Source organism: Sapajus apella, unplaced genomic scaffold, assembly GCF_009761245.1.
Source record: "Sapajus apella isolate SASKATOON/1434 unplaced genomic scaffold, GSC_monkey_1.0 scaffold3, whole genome shotgun sequence".
NCBI lineage: Eukaryota > Metazoa > Chordata > Mammalia > Primates > Cebidae > Sapajus > Sapajus apella.
The window spans coordinates 39210514-39226590 of NW_022436943.1; the positions used below are offsets into that span (position 1 = coordinate 39210514).

At 36.7% G+C, this 16077-nt stretch overlaps 1 protein-coding gene across 11 annotated transcripts in view; it reads right to left on the reverse strand.

Annotated features, from left to right (window-relative positions):
* Nucleotides 1-16077, reverse strand: part of TRPS1 (transcriptional repressor GATA binding 1) — a 250406-nt gene that overhangs the window by 215245 nt on the left and 19084 nt on the right. For 2 of the 11 annotated variants that reach the window (XM_032252313.1, XM_032252257.1), the window contains exon 2: nt 3391-3487. The exons of 7 other annotated variants lie outside the window; for them this stretch is intronic. The gene's annotated coding sequence lies outside the window, so the exon portion shown is untranslated. Of the gene's footprint in view, nt 1-3390; nt 5294-16077 lie in introns of those variants that run through there. 2 more of the 11 variants (XM_032252303.1, XM_032252239.1) reach the window with 1 other exon arrangement.

The following is a 16077-nucleotide window of genomic DNA, read 5'->3' on the forward strand; positions in this document are numbered from 1 at the left end:
AAAGAAAGAAAGAAAGAAAGAAAGAAAGAAAGAAAGAAAGAAAGAGAAAGAAAGAAGAAAGAGAGAGGGGGGAGGGAAGAAAGGAGGGAGGGAGGGAAAGAGAAAGAGAGAGAAAGAGAAAGAGAAAAATAAAGAAGAAAGAAAGAAAAAGAAAGAAGAAAGAAAGAAAGAGAGAGAGAGGAAGGAAGGAAGGAAGGAAGAGAAGAGAAGAAAAAAGAAAGGAAGGAAGGAACAAACAAAAGGCAGCACACAAATGTTAACAGGAAAACTTGAAAATCTTATTCCTCAAAACTATTTCATGTGGCATTTAGTCTTTGTTTTGTGGGTACACACAGATATAATGCAATCACATTTTACTGTACTAATTTGCCCCCTCTTGGTATGATATGATAATTTAACACTATTCCATGGAGCTTCTCAAACAGAACCACAAAGTCCAAGGCTACAGTCACCTAAACAAGCTTGAGAAATTTGGGTTTAAGCAAATAAGAATTAGTTGACTGATCTCCCATCTATGAATGCTTTATATGTTCTAGAAGTCAAAGCATGAATAATGCTTTACATGTTTTACGGCTATCTACAGGAAGTAAGCCTACACATGGATAGAAAAGGGTGTTTGTGAAAGAAGTAACATAACATGCAGGAAAAAGTATCACTCTATAGTATTATTTAAAATTAACCACTTTCATTAGTCTTTTGAACTTTTTGTAAAATAGTAACAGTGTTACCTGATTATTTCAAAAGCAAATTACTACAGATTTCGCCTAAACAGTACTGATATCTGGTGGTATTATCACCATCTTCATATCTGCTAATGATACCTGGTTTGAGCCTGCAAACCTGGGTGGTATTCAGAAAATACAATACTATTTTTTAAATGACTTTGTAAAATAGTTAACATATCATGAGAGTATCAAACAGTACTTTTAATCTTGTTATAACATTAAGAATGCCCTGTTTTAACATTGAAATAGAACAAGTTATATTAAATGTGAGACATAATGGCAGTGATTAAGAAAGAAAATTGTAGCCTATTAAGTGTTTACCATCTTCCTATGTTAAAAAAAAAAAAAAAAAAAGAAGAAAGGAAGAAAAGAAAAGAAGAAAGAAAAAAAAACAGGTTGTTCTGAGGCCCAAAATATCCTGCCCTGGCTTACTGAAATAAAAGTGGAATTCTCCTTCATGAAGTATCGTCAATGTAATCCAGATGAGCTAAAAGAATAGATGAACCCTGGCAAGTAATGCATGTCGCCCAGGGTATGAACAGTGAAAAAATCACATGAAATACTTTGGAGAGTGCTAACCAGTTAAAAGATAGCATTGTTCAAGAAAATTTTCTGACGACCAGAATACTGCTTGAGAGATGACTGCTATAGTCTTTGATGCAGTAAGTTAGAATAAAGTTAGTCACATAAAAAAGTCCAATACTTTATCCATTTGTGCATCTGTAACTTCCCTTTCATGAAAATTCTGCAAATAATTATCCAAACAAGCTAAGAATTTTTTTCCAGAAACCAAGGTCAAATATATTTGCTTGCATCCGCACTAATTTTGCAGTGAATCCTATTTTTGGGCAAATATTACAAACTGACCAAGTGATACGATACCTGATGCTCATAAGTCAAAACTGACATAATATTCATTCAGCATATTTTTTGAGGGCCAATTATGTGTTGGGCATTGAGTAAAGTGTTGAGTAAGGCGTTGAGGATACAACCGTGAACAAGGCAGAGAAGAAACTGCCCTGAGTGAGCTTAGAGTCAAGCTAGAGTAAATAAATAAATAAATAAAAAAGAGCAGTGCCCGGTCCTGGTTTGGTATAATAACAAGGGGTTCTATGGGTAAAAAGGAAGAACACAAACGAGGATAGCAAAAACTGGCTAGGTGAAAAGAGAGGATTGAGTGATTCCAACAGAAGAAATGGCAGAAGACTTGGGAAATGCCCAGATGAAGAAAGAATGTGGCTGAGAGAAGTTCAGTGGTATCGGCAATTTCTATGGTGTTTGGTTAAATTTTTCAACTCTATGAATCAAAAGAGTAACATTTACATTTTGTAGAAAATTACTATTTTCCTGAAAATATTAGATAATAATGTATCACATGTATTCACAAAAGTTTACATCAAGTTTTCACACAAAATGTTTACTACTGGATTATGCATAGTTTTTCTATAAAATTATGTCAAGTAAACAAGCATTACTGAAATGACATAAATTTTTTATTAAAATATCCTCTGATTTTGATGCAATTTTTCATTGTCTGATAAGATGCCCATAATCCTGTTTTTCTTAATCATCAGGAATATATATAACCATGTAAACATAATCATTGTTCTATATATTTACATATTAATGTTTATGTACATACATATAATTCATTTTAAATTGATCACTTCCTAAAAACTTAACATTCCAGCTATGAAGCACAAGATAACACATTTAATTTCCAATAAGGTTCCTGTGTACAGTGCCACAGTTGCAGAAGCATTGATGGCTTTAAAAGTCACTTTTGTCTGACAGCTTAGAAAATAAAATGTCAATGTAACATCAAATGTCATATACACATCTACTTATGTGCAAGGGCATTTCAGACTTCTAGAATTTCCAATCAATTAATTTATTCATACACTATGTGTTTATTGGGCATATAATACGTTTAAATTCGAAGAGAAAATTATTGCTCTGTAAGAAGCTACCCCTACCTTTGTTAAAGAAACAAGGCTTACATTAAGTAATAATACAGGACAAGACATGTTTTAGCACCAAAATGAACAGTGCAAACAGTAAATTCCCTTGAAAATAATCAGTAAGTACTCAGGGGGGCATGTAATCCCAGCCTCATGCCTGTAATCCCAGCACTCTGGTAGCCGGAGGCAGGTTGATCACTTGAGGCCAGGAGTCAAGTCCAGTCTGGCCAACATGGTGAAACCCCGTCTCTACTAAAAATACAAACGTTAGCTAGGCATGGTGGCAGTTGCCTGTAATCTCAGCTACTCTGGAGGCTGAGGCAGGAGAATTGCTTGAAGCTGGGAGGTGGAGGTTGCAGTGAGCCAAGATTGCCCCACCGTACTCCAGTATAGGAAACAGAGAGACTTTGTCTTAAAAAAAAAAAAAGTAATCAGTAAGTACTAAATGCTTGCTATTCTTTTATGGGTATTATTATTTCTATTATTTCTTTCATTCATAATAAAATAACCAATGTGGTCAATGGCAGAGGAGACAATAGGGATGAGAGTGAAGATTATCCTGAGAGAGAAATAGGAATTGCACAGCTACAAGGGACAGAAAAGGGGATTCTAGCAAACAGGGTAAGAGAAACAAAAGGCTGTTTAACAATCTTAACATATGCCAAGAAACAGAGAAGAATCTAGGTTTAAAACAAATGGCTCACATGGAAGACGTGGTTGCCAAGGTTAATAAGATAGAGTCTTGAATCCCAGTTGATGATGCTGGACCACTTGTAGAAAGCAGGAAGCCACTTGAAGTTTCTAAAAAGAAGAGATTAGGAACACTAAACTAGATGTGGTGTGATGCAGTAGACTGAAGAAGGAAAATGTGGAAATGAAAAAAGTTATAGATTTCAAAACAAATCTTTGACTTTGATCATAAATGGAAGATGAATATTTAAAACCTCAGAAATATCGCACAGGTTCAGATGAAAAGATGGAGTGACTGATCTATCTCTGTGAGACATTAGCGATGCTGGATTTTTTCAAAATTTTGCTATAATCATCTTTATATAGCAAAACTGGAGTTACGACTAACAGTATTTTATTTGTCTGTTACGTTATTTGTATTCTTGCCTGGAGAGTGTTCTTTTGTTGTCATTCATGTTGATAATCTCACAACATAGTACAATCTCCCATAAGTGAGTAGGTGCTGTTTAATAAATATTTGCTGCATGAACTTATTGAAGTTATTTATGTTTACTTAACAAACTTCATGAAACTTACTGAAAAGACAGAGTTAACTCACTAACTTAGCTCTTGACACCCATCTATTTGTTTCCATTGATTGCCTGACTGTACTTAGTGTTTCATTCTAATCCTATTTATCCTGATCCGTTATAATTCTTGTTTTTATACCTGCATTATTTTATCAGGTTTTCCAAATTATTTAAAAATATAAATTTATGTCTCCCAAGACGAGCCAGATTTTCCCAGTCCCACTGGAATCTTTCCCAGAACTTGGTCAAAACTCAATGTTGATCCCCACTAGTACATCCCACATAAATCAGTACATAAATAATGGCCAGGAAGGCTTCAACACAACACCTCTTATTTCAAGTCAGATCTACAAAAAGGGAGACTTGACAGACCTCAGATTTAGGTGCTAAAGGTTAATCTAAAATTCCATTTTATACCAGAACTCCCTGGAAATCACTCAAGTCTCCCAATGACTCGCCGTCCAGATGGAGTTTGATTTTGAAGTAGGAACGCTATGAAGTCAGGGTACTTTTAGACAGAGGTTAGTAATCTTTGTGTCCATTCCAAAACACTTCCTTTAAGACATTGCAGTGGAGAGCCCAAAGACACGAGTGCAATGAATAGAATATAATGACTTGTGAGTTTGTGTTAAGGTCATAAAGGTACCTTTAGGCACAAGCCAACACTGCCTTTAAGGCCAAAAAATTTGACATTTTCTCAAGTGAGAGATAACAGACCCCACAAAAAAGGTGTGGGCAGAGATTTCTTTGTAGTTCCAAAAGCAAATCCTGGCAAAACTACCCCCATCCCAAACTTGGGCAGGATACAGACAGAAATATACACACTTACACACAGTTTCTCACACACACACTCAGGAAGCACACGGATCTGAAGGATTATGCAAGCATACAAACCAAAATGAATGGTGGTTTTGGTCAGATTTTTATTCTCTTCTTTGAGCTTACTCACATTTTTACTGTCTCAATACCTACAATAATACACATAGCTGGCCTGTTTTAAAAAGGTTTTTTTAAGGGAATAAATAGAAAAAAAGAGTAAAAATTAAGTGAATAAGATAATGTACGCTGAAATAGACTGTAAAATGCAATGTGCTCTAATTTCTTGTATTCCTCCTGTTCTTCCCCCTTAAGAGTATAAACTGCTAACAGGTAGCACACAAAGTGGCCACTTTACGTATACTGAATGAAAATACCAGCATCCAATGAGAGAAAGAGGTACGTTCTGCACAGGTAAATCCAATCACTATAAGATTTAATTTAATTAATTTATTTATTTACTTTTGCTGGAGTACAGTGGCATGATCATGGATCAATGCAGCCTTGACCTTCCAGACTCAAGCAATTTTCCTGCTTCAGCCTCCCAAGTATCTAGGATGACAGGCATGTGCTACCCTTCCAGACTGATTGAATTTTATATTTTTTTTATAGAGATGAGGTCTCCCTCTGATACCTAGACTGGTCTCGAACTCCTAGGCTCAAGCCATCCTGCCACCTTGGCCTCCCAGAGTGCTGGGATTACAGGCAGGAGTCACAATGCCCAGCAGTCAATCATTGTATGATTACAAAATGCAGGCAGCCAAACAATTTTGGGTGAAAGGATAAAAGCAAATTTGACGAGATTTTTCTTGTTTTCACATTTCAAAGTCTTTGACTCCTATGCTTTAAAATCAATGTTCTCTTAAACAGCTTGTACACTAAAAATACAGAATAAATCAGTGTCGGGCATGGTAGTTCATACCTGTAATCCCAGTGCTTTGGGAGGGCCAAGTCGGTGGATCACTTGAGCCCAGGAGTTGGAGACCAGCCTGGGTGACATGGTGAAACCCCATCTCTAGTAAAAAAATTAGCTGTGCATGGTGGCACACGCATGCAGTTCCAGGTACTCCAGAGACTGAGGCAGGAGGACTGCTTGAGCCGGGGAGGCAGAGGTTGCAGTGAGCCGAGATCACACCATTACACTCCAGCTTGGGCAACCAAGTGAGATCCCATCTCCAAAAACACTTATATATTATAAGAGTAATGTCTCTTTTGACAAATTGAGAGACCTTAACTTCTTAAAGTAGTCAATAGTCAGTAATTACATGTATTATTGACAGTATAGTAAATGTATATTATGTTATAGTATTAGCAACATATACTTTCACAGTATCAAAACATCTTGATTGCATGGTCTCTGTATCCAGAGAGCCTTAAGGAAAGATTAAAAAATAATTTAAGCATCAGCTTTACACTTGATAATTTCAAAATTTTCCAAGAAATAAACATTCTCTATAAAAGGCACTTTGCAGAAATTCTTCCCGATGGATTATTAATTTTATGTACCTCTTTCTACCTGAACCTGGTTTCTCCTAATTGGAGAAAATTGGAAAAAAGAGACCAGTTCACTATGGGAATGATTAAAAAAAACAATATCCTCTGACTTTGAGAATGATCTTTTCTTTCGTGATGGAAAATACACATTTTTTAAAATCACTGAAGGAAATAATATTCAGTCCCCATTCCACAATTCCTCCCCAGGCCTGCCTTTAGGAATCTTTGCAACAACAAAATGATGAGCATGGAGATTAAAGCTTTTAAAAGACATAGGTCTACTGTTCAAAACTGTATCTGTCAGTTTTATTCATGTTCACAGGAGCAAGCAAATCATAGTGCTAATAATGAACATGCATACAAGAGCAGGTCTTCGGGAAAAACCCTGGAAATGAATTGTTGGTAACTAACACACCTACAGTACCAATGCCTGTCTCCAGTACGTGTTCCAAGGGACTGAAACCAATATAACTTTACCTCATTTTCTTGACTCCTAAGGTTTCTATAAGTGTTGAAGGACTTCGTCTATGTTCAAATTTGGAGAGGCTATCAGTTAGAGGTAAACTCATATATTGAGAATTAAGTTTTGGATAACTACAGTTCAAGACATAACACTCTCATTTATACCCACTCTCCCTTACATAGCAGGTAAGCCTCTGAGGTTCAGAGTCTGACAATGGAACATCTACATTCATTCAGGTATTTAGGAGCCACCATGTCAGAAGCAATTCACTTGTTTAAACTTGATTTTGCTACTGAACTTGGGAGTGAGGAGGTATTGCAGGGAACAGTCTGGATTCATCTGTATCAAGTTTTCTGTTTTGTAATATAACTTAAAATATTTTTGAAGAAATATGGTAAAGTGATTATCCTTCTGGAACTAGATACGCCGACACTATCACATTAACTCACAGCTTGTTAAATACCGTGCAATCTTTCTATAACATTCTTTGTTATGAGACTAGAATCAGCATATGGGAATTGCTCTTTTCCTGCTAAACTGAAGTCATTACTAACTACTCATCTGTGACATGTACTCGTTCTTGTAACCAGGAATTTTAGCTTCACAAAATTTAGAAACTGCCGCATTGTTTCTTGGCATTGCTTTCAAATGTGACATCATTTAAATTTTGGAATACGCTGTTTTAGCAAATACACTAGTTGGTGCCAGGTTAAAGATGACTGCCCATAAAGGGGCAGCCAGGTCTCTGTAGGGAACAACCACAGATTATTCTTTCAGTCTATACCATCGCACGCCTTTCACCAGAGGCACACTGAATTACAATGAGCTCAATAATGCATTTCAAAATGGGTTATCAAATTACCAGCCTATAGAAATGGCTTCCAGTCATTGAAGATATGTACTGAAAAATGGCCGTGATATTGAAATGAAAACTCCATTTTCATTTGGGAAGCCGAGGCAGGCAGATCATCTGAGGACAAGAGTTCGAGACCAGCCTTGCCAACATGGAGAAATCCCCATCTTTACTAAAAATACAAAAAATTAGCCGAGCGTGGTTGCACACGCCTGTAGTCACAGCTACTCAGGAAGCTGAGGCAGGAGCATCGCTTCAACCTGGGAGGTGGAGGTTGCAGTGAGCCAAGATCTTGACACTGCACTCCAGTCTGACAACAGAAGTGAGACTCTGTCTTGGAAAACAAAACAGCAAAACAAAACAAAAAAAACAAAACACAACAAAAAACTCCATTTTCAGTTTTCCTAATTTCCAAGGTCTAAAATATATTTGTAATCCCAGCACTTTGAGGGAGCTGAGGCAGGAAGAATTCCTTGAGGCCAGGAGTTCAGGATCAGCCTGGAAAATATAGCAAAGATCCATCTTTACAAAAAATTAAACAATTAGCCAGACATGGTGGCTTGTGCCTTTAGTCACCCCTATTAGGAGGCTGAGGCTGGAAGATCCCTTGAGCCCAAGAATTCAAGTCTACAGTGAGCTATAATCGCTCCACAGCATGCCAGCCTGGGCAACATAGTGAGACCCTATCTCTCAAAAAAGAGGAAAAGAAAAAGATACATATATATACATTCACTTATTAAAAACACTATATACATACATAATAGTCATATATATAAATATGAATACAAACAGAAACATATAGATGGACCTACCGACTCATTTATTGCTGAGCAAAAAAATAGAGAACTGCATTTAAATGACTAAGATGACAGAAAATCAGTATCTTTCACAGACTCTTAAAGTCTTATTTTGGAAATTTTTGTATGATTTCTAGAACTTCTTCCATGATTTAAAAACTTACATAACCAAAGGGGTAATTCTAATCATCTCCTCAATACACTCTGTGAGCCTCCAGTTACGAAACTTGTGAATTTTATAATCTAAATACAATTCAATAGCAGCACCTACCAACAAAAATTTAAAATTGGTTCTCTCAGTCAGGGACATCTTTTCTATCAAATAAAAAGTAACTCCAAAGGTGTAATTTCTCCTAGAAAATATGAATGACATTTGTGTCAGTTTTTAAAAAATGCTTTGATAACCTAATCCCAGCAAAAACATTAGTAATTTTAATTATTTTATTATTCCCTAAAAACACATATTTGGTTAATGTTTTATCTCTGATATTAAAAACATGTTTACTTCGTGAAAAATATATATATGTATATACAGGCACACCTCGGAGATACTATGGATTCAGTTCCAGATCACTACAATAAATTGAATATTGCAATAAAGCAAGCCACACAAATATTTTGGTTTCCCAGTGGATATAAAAGCTACATTTACATTAAACAATGGTCTATTAAGTGAGCAACAGTATTATGACTAAAAAAGGTTTTTACTTAAAAACATTATTTATTACTAAAAAATACTAACAATCATCTGAGTCTTGAGAAATCTGTAATCTTTTTGCTGGTCTTGCCTCATTGTTCATGGCTGTTCAGGGGAGGTCTTTGCTGAAGGTGGGGGTGTCTATGGCAATTTCTTAAAATAAGGCAACAATGAAGCTTCCCACATCAATTGATTCTTCTTTTCATGAACCATTTCTTTGTAGCATGCAATGCCATTTGATAGCATTTTACCCACAGTAGAACTTCTTTCCAAATTTGAGTCAATCATCTCCAACACTGCTGCTGCTTTATCAACTAAGTAGAGGGAATATTCTGAATCATTTGTCATTTTAACAATGTTCACAGCATCTCCCCCGGAGTAGCTTTCATCTCAAGAAACCACTTTCTTTGCTCAACTTTAAGAAAAAGCAACACCTCTTGCATTCCACTTTTATCAGGAGATTGCAGCAATTCAGTCATATCTTTAGGCTCTACTTCTAACTCTAGTTCTCTTGCTATTTCCACCACATCTGCACTTAATTCCTCCACTAAAGTCTTGAAGCCTTCCAAGTCATCCATGAGCTGCAATCAACTTCTTCTAAACTTCCGCTAATGCTGACATTTTGACATCCTCCCATGAATCACAAATGTTCTTAATGACATCTCGAATGATAAATCCTTTCCAGAAGGTTTTCAATTCACTTTATCCAGATCCACCAGAAGAATCACTATGGCAGCTATAGCGTTACGAAATGTATGTCTTAAATAATGACTTAAAATTTGAAATGTCTCCTTGATCCAAGGACTGCAGAATGGATGTTATGTTAGCAGGCATGAACATAACATTCATCTCTTTGTACATCTCCATCAGAGCTTCTGGGTGACTGCGTGCATTGTCAATGAGCAGTAATATTTTTAAAAGAATCTTTTTCCAAGTAGTAGGTCTCAACAGTGCACTTCAAATATTCAATAAACCATGCTGTAAATAAATGTGCTATCCTTCAGGCTTTGCTGTTCCTTTTATAGAGCACAGCTTGGTAGAATAGATTTAACATAATTATTAAGGGCACCAGAATCTTTGAAACACTAAATGAGCAATGGATGCGACTTTAAGTCATCAGCTGCATTAGCCCCTAACTAATCAGCCTGTCCTTTGAAGTTTTCAATCCAGGCATTGACTATTCTCCACTAGCTATGAAAGCCCTAGATGGCATCTTCTTCCAACAGAAAGCTGAAAATCTCTGCTGCAAATCTGTTGTTTAGTGTAGTCACCTTCATCATTGATCTTAACTAGATCTTCTGGCTAATTTGCTACAGCTTCTCCATGAGCACTTGCTGCTTCACCTTGTACTTTTATGTTATGGATATGACATATCTCTTTAAACCCCATGAACCAGCCTCTCCTAGCTTCAAACTTGTCTTCGGCAGCTTCTTCACCTCTCTCAGCTTTCACAGAATCAAACAGAGGGTCTTGCTCTGGATGAGGCTGTGCCCTAAGGGAATGTTGTGGCTGGCTTGATCTTCCATTCAACCACTAAAACTTTCTCCATATCAGCAAAAACAATGTTTTTGCTTTCTTAGCATGTGTGTGTGCAACAGAGTGGTATTTTTAATTTCCTTCAAGCACGTTTTCTTTGCATTCACAACCTGGCCATGTTGCACAAGAGGCCCAACTTTTGGTCTCTCTCTCTTTCGGCATGCCTTCCTCACTAAGCTTAATCATTTCTAGCTTTCAACTTAAAGGGAGAGACATGAAACTCTTCTTTTCACTTGAACACTTAGAGGCCACTGTAAGGTTATTAATTGGTTGAATTTCAAAATCATTGTGTCTCAGTGAATAGGGAGGCCCAAGGAGCGCCAGAGACACAAGGAAACGGCCAGACAGCGGAGCACTCAAAACAAACTTATTTATCAATTAAGTTTGCCATCTTATATGGGCACTATTCATGGGTCCCCAAAACAATTACAATAGTGACATCAAAGATCGCACACCACCATATCAGATATAATGTAATAACAATAAAAAGGCCTGAAATATAGCAGGAGTTTTCCAAATGTGACAAAGAGACATAAGGTAAACACATATTTTTGAAAAAATGGTGCAGATAGATTTGCTTGATGCCACAAACCTTTATTTATAAAAAAGGTAACGTCAGCGAAGTGCAATAAATGAAAGTGCAATAAAACAAGGTCGTTTGCATATGTGTGTGTGTATATACATTGTGTGTGTGTATATATATATGTTATATATATATGCATATATACACATACATACATACATACATACACTTAGCTTGAAATTTAGGATATGTGTTTATAAAACTTATCTCAGAATCACATTGCCTTAGAGTACACCCTACAGTGGCTATGGAATCACACAACTTCTATTTACTATTCTCCCGCAGAAAAACTGGGTGATCTCAGTAATAACAAACCATTTTTATCAAAGTGCTTATGATCATGTAGCATATATCCCAAGTATTCAAAAAAATAAAACTTCTAAAATATCCACGGAGAAGCATAAAACGTTATCTCTAAAATACTACCCCTCAAGAAAGGTTCTGATGTATTCAAAACTAAAACAACCTACTAAAAAATAAGACAGTCATTAATTTTGAAGAGGAATTTTGTGGTCATTTTGGAGAAAAGAAAGAAATTTCATGAAATTAATGCAAAAAACTTACTATGAGAGTTAATACCGAGCTATCAAAAAGTTATATTTTTAAAGTCACATGTAAAAATTAAGTACTAACACAAATATGTATTAATGATAACATAGGTCATTAAAGGTCCAAAAATAAGGCAAAGATGTACAATGTGAAAAAACAATGCAAAAATACTTCTCACAAGTTTCCAATTTAGACCTTGAACTCAGCACTATTGAATACTAAAGCTTATAGAACTAAAATTCAAACATAACAGAGGTTGTGAATTTAAGGCATATATTCTACCAAGGGGATGACACTGAGCTAGGTCTTTGGAATAATATAATGCCACTCTTTTCTACAATAGCTGATGGCCAGAATACTCAGTTTATTCCTCTCCATAAATATCCTAAAAATAAGTGTTAAAATTAAAAATAAAAGGCCTTAGAAACACTATTTTGAATAGTCTAATAAGTATTCCCATAGTTAATGATATACAGAAATTACAAAGATTGGAAACAGAACAATCATTATCATTATTTATAATAATAAATAGTCCTTTGACATTCACCAAACCTGTTTTACATGTCTTATCTAAACTGATTCTTCTCCCAAAACCTGTGCCCAGGTCCTATTGCTCACAGCCTATGGGTGAGAAGACGTCACTCTAGAGAAGTTACAAAATTACTTTAAGGCTAGTTTTATTCCAACAGAGCCACATCACAAAAAAGAAAACACAGCTAAAACCTACGTAACTTCTAACCATATCTGGACATAAGCCTATTCCAGACAATGGCATGTCCCAAAAGGCACTGTGATGACTGAACTTTCTTTTAATTTGTATTACCCATATCTGTAGAACAAATAAACTTGGAAAGAGGTCAAAATGCTCAAATTATGGAAAAATGCAAAGTAAAACAAAAAGTTTGGAAAATATTGTGATCCACATTTATGACAACTGAAGTAGTAAGTATGCCCCCCTCACTCCAGGAGTGGTTCCTCCAGCCATGAGAAAAAGATATGATGGACCTAAAGTCTTTATTATTTGTATATTAAACCCAGTGTTTCTGGTGCTATGCTTTCAGTACCTTTCTTCTAATAAGGTGATTATTTAGTTAAGACGTTTGAGGACAAATTGTAGGTATTAATAATTGGTTTAGTATTATTTTTATCATAAGGTCATGGTTTGCTCTTAAACATTTTACTTTAAAAAGTGTTGCCATGCTAAATCATCTATTAAAGGGACAACTTTTTGTAATAAAACATCTCAAGTTTTAAATACTATAACTTATAAAATCAACTCATGTTATCAGCTGAAAAATTCTTCTCTACAGAAAGCAATACTAGAAGTTGAAGTGTTACAAGTTAATAAGAAGAAACTAAAATTCCTTATTTTTTTAAATTTATTTAATTAATGAAGGAATCAACAGATAAACTCTGTTACCTACAAGTTAAAATGGCCACCTCACATCCAGTTACATATCAACTATTTTCTTTACCTAACGTTACGCATCTCAAAATCTCAAGGCAAAAATGAAGCAGTTGGATACAAATTATGTGAATCAATATAGCTCAGTCATTGCAAAATATGTCTTGAAGAAAAAAAATTTCAGAACAGCTCTATTAAAAATAGTAATTTTCATGACACGGCCTTACTAATATGGACTTCTAGAAAAGGAAATTAATAAAGAGGGTGTAAAAAGCAAGCCCTGAACTAGAATTAATTTTAAAATAAGCTTGATGATGTGAAGTAGGCAAAAACTTGATAGGGATCCACGTATAGCAACTGTCTTAAAGTTCATAATTTAAGAAAAATACAAAGGCCTCAGTTCCCAGAATGGTAAAAATGCAATAACTTAGCCACTCCAAAAGGCTTCATGTGCTTGTAAAACTATTATCAGGTAAATTTTGATTTAGTGAATATGACTTTATAGTTTCTGATTCAGAATTCATGAGACACACTCTTCCATCTACTCAAGAATGTTTGTGTAAGTAAATGTTCTTCAAAAATATCAGAAACACTTTAAGCAGATCCTTGAAAACTCTATGTAAGAAAGTACATGACTGATTTAAAGACTAATCCTATATTTTCATTAATAAAAATACTAGTACTTTATCTCAATTTTAGTTATCTCAATAAAAAAATGAGCAATTTAGTTATATTCATTTGGGATTTGCCTTATTCCTTGCCTCATTAATAACCTATGCCATCATCTTAATTTTTTTGTATTTGTATTAGTGCTTAATTTTAATATGTGACTTTTTAAAAAATGACTGTTTGATAGCCAGAGATTTCCTCCCATGGTAAGGAACTCTTTGTCTGCATTAATCTCACGCCTCTTACAGTTTGCCCAAATGATCACAGGTGAATAATAAGATTTAAAGATGAGTAACTGCTGAGAACCCAATTTGGGATCTGTCAAGAGGAAATTAGAGCGTCAAATCAAGGAGGGGCAGCAGCAAAGAGGAAGCAAAAGAGAAGACAAGAGGCAAGAGAGTTTACGGAGAGAGGAAGCCAAGTTGGGAAGTGGGGAGAAGGGCAGGCTGGCCAGGGGATGCGACGCGACAGGGCAGAGGGAGTGGGGAGAGGCGGGCCGGAGGCGGCCTCCAGGCAGCTGGCAGCGCAGGCAGCGCCGGGAGAGGGAGGAGGAGAAGGAGGCTGCGGGCGCCGCGCAGCAGCCGAGCACGGGCGAGGTAACCGGAGGCAGCGGGCGCGCACAACTGCTTCCGCAGGACTTCCTGCGATAACACGCCCACAGCCCGGGCGCGGAGCACGCGTGGTGGCGGCCGCAGGCCCGGGGCTCCTGTGAGAGTGAACGCCAGCGACACACACGCAGCTCCTGTTGTGTCGCGGCGGCCGCCCAGGCAGGGCTGCAGACAGCAGCCTCCTTCCCAGACAGCCAACTCACTCTCACCCACCGTAGCTGCTCCAGAACCCGAGAAAAGAAAATGGAATGCTATTTCTGTTCCTGATGTGCAGTTCTGATTTTTTTTTCCTTCTTAAAAATAAAGAGAAAAATGGTTTAAATAAAATGTACTTTTTTTTTTTTTTAATTTCTCTGGCTACACTATTCACTATAGCATGATGTCTTTAAAGCTCTTTAAAAAAATCTAACCAACACACTGGATAATAACTGATGAAAGTACTTTTTAAAGTTTAACCGAAACCACGCTTTCCTTTTTTGTCTTTGTAACACACACAAGCCTCCTCAGAATTCAAGGCTGTCAAGACCCCATGTGGAGCAGGGGTAGTTACCCAGGAGTAAAAATACACTAAGAAATACAAAGCCATAGGATTATCAGGAGAGTACCACATCCATGTCATTCAACAACTTCCCCTTTCTAGAGGGTGCTGATCACAGACTTTTTACTGTAATGGAGCCAAGAAGAGACAGTTACTTAAACTAATAGACTTTTTTTTTTTTTTTTTTTTTTTCCATTTTTTCAGTCTGGAAAAGTACAGAGGATTTTTAAAACCCCTACTTATATCTGCAGATATCACTACAGAAAGAACACAGGTTGGATGTTTCCTGAATTATTACTAAAAACATTTGTTTAAATGCCTCATACATAAAGGTGATGGGTTTTATCTCTCTGACAATGAATTAGGGCCTTAGGAGAAAGCAAATTGGAACAGTGTTAATACTAAAAAGTCACCTAGTCTTTGAAATATTATTATAATACTACCTTGGAAGATACCGCAACTCAAATCTTATTTACCCGCCAGATAAGAAACAAAGTAGAGGCAGCCTCAGCTCTTAGGGTCAGGCTGCCTGGACTGAAATCCTAACTCTGCTACTTGCTATCTGTTGTAGCCTAGGCAGTTTATTATACTTTCCTGAGACCCACTTCTCTCCATTCTATAAAATTAAGATGACAGCGGTTTCTATCTCAAGTGAAGACAATACACAGCAGACTGTCCAACAAATGTGAACCAGGATCAGCATTTTAAGGCAGCCCCTAATGGAAGACTAACCTGTTGGAACAGAATGCAGCCTTTCCCTGGTAAACCTAGCTCACCTATGGCCTGTGGGTGCTCTCACTTTTATTTAGTAATCAGTGCTTAGCTGCACATCTACCAAGTCAGTTGTTACTACACGTAGCTCATTTCTATGCAAACTGTGTCCAGCCTTTGGGCAAAGTTTGCATGCCCTCTGCTCCCTGATGTTCACAAGTGAAAACACTAAGCCCAACACATTTAATAATGTCCTCCTTCCCATCATTAAAGGGCACCACACAGCTTTAGCAGACAGGAAACTAGCCCAGCACACATGCTGTGCCGCTGGCAATAGAGGCATCTTCAACAGCATCCCCTCCTACATACAGTCTGATAAGGAACATTTTAATGGAGCCAAAACATCCATTTCC